Genomic DNA, 1,393 nt, shown 5'->3' on the forward strand with positions numbered 1-1,393 from the left:
CCCCCCCCCCCCCCCCCCCCCCCCCCTCAGCCTGGTGAAGACTCTAACCCCCCCCCCCTGTACCAACCAGCTGCCTCCATACACACATCCCAAGCCAACCAAGACGCCCGTCACACCCCTGCACCTGTCCAAGGCCCGGCCTCTAGCCAGCCCCCAGCTAGGAGCTCCAGACCTGAAACCACCACCACAGATCCACATCCAGACCCGACAGCTGAGACTGAACAAACACACACAGGCAGAAAGGCTGACATTATCCTCCTCATGTACTCCAATGGAAAGTTCCTGGATGAAAAGATCTTATTCCCAAGGCACAGAACGGAGAAAATCTGGTGCCCCAATACCAGGAGAGCCCTGGAGCTGTTAACAGTGCCTGAGCTAGGCTCGCCTAGCCACATCATCATTCATACAGGCACCAACGACTTAAGGTCCCAACAGGACGGACTGGCAGACTCTCTGAGGAGAGTCATTGAGCAAGCCTCCACCAATTTCCCTACCAGCAAGATAGTCATGTCCACACTACTGCACAGGAGAGACTTCCACCCCCACACTATTTACAGAGTGAATATCAGAATCTCCAGGGACTGTGCCCTCAAACCCAACGTGTTGTTGGCCCACCACCCGACCCTCCACCTGGACCTTCAAGACCATCCAGACCTCCACCATGCATCCACCCCAGAGAGGACAGCCAAGTCACCAAATCCACCGCGTCACCAACATCACAACCCACAGCCCACTTCACAGCCAACACAACACTGGCCTCTGAGACCAAGCCAGAGAGCACCCCCCCATGCCAACAGCAGAACCAAGACTACAGGAGCAGCAGCCTATTGGACTGAACTATGCTGCAGCGGTGAGAAGAGCCACAGCCCCGCCCTCCTCTGGTGAACTCAAAGACATATTACACATGCTAAACCTGCTCTGCTCTCAACTCATATAGCTACATTGTGGAAGAGCAGAGACCTCTTAGAGACATCATAATTATTCATAGTTTAGCATGTTGGATATCATTTTAAACGATTAATCATTTACAACACTCTTTTCCTCTTTTTACACTTTTTTCTTTTCGTTTGTTACTACTAATTTACAGATTTTAATAGAGAGTTAAAAGACTCTGACATCATAGTTTTACAGGAGACATGGTGCAGAGAAGATGTTTCCACTGGTCTTCCTCATGGCTACCCTGAGATTATTATACCATCAACAAAAAATCCCACAATAAACCAAGGCAGAGATTAAGGAGACATGATTATATGGTGTAAATCAGAACTGAGCCAGTCCATCACAGTTATTAAAAAAGAAGAATCTTAAATATGGTTGAAAATTAACAAACAGATGATTTGTGCTGAGCAACATGTCTACATGTGTGCCATCTACAGTATATACCTCCATCAGA

This window comes from Micropterus dolomieu, linkage group LG17 (assembly GCF_021292245.1).
Source record: "Micropterus dolomieu isolate WLL.071019.BEF.003 ecotype Adirondacks linkage group LG17, ASM2129224v1, whole genome shotgun sequence".
Lineage (NCBI taxonomy): Eukaryota > Metazoa > Chordata > Actinopteri > Centrarchiformes > Centrarchidae > Micropterus > Micropterus dolomieu.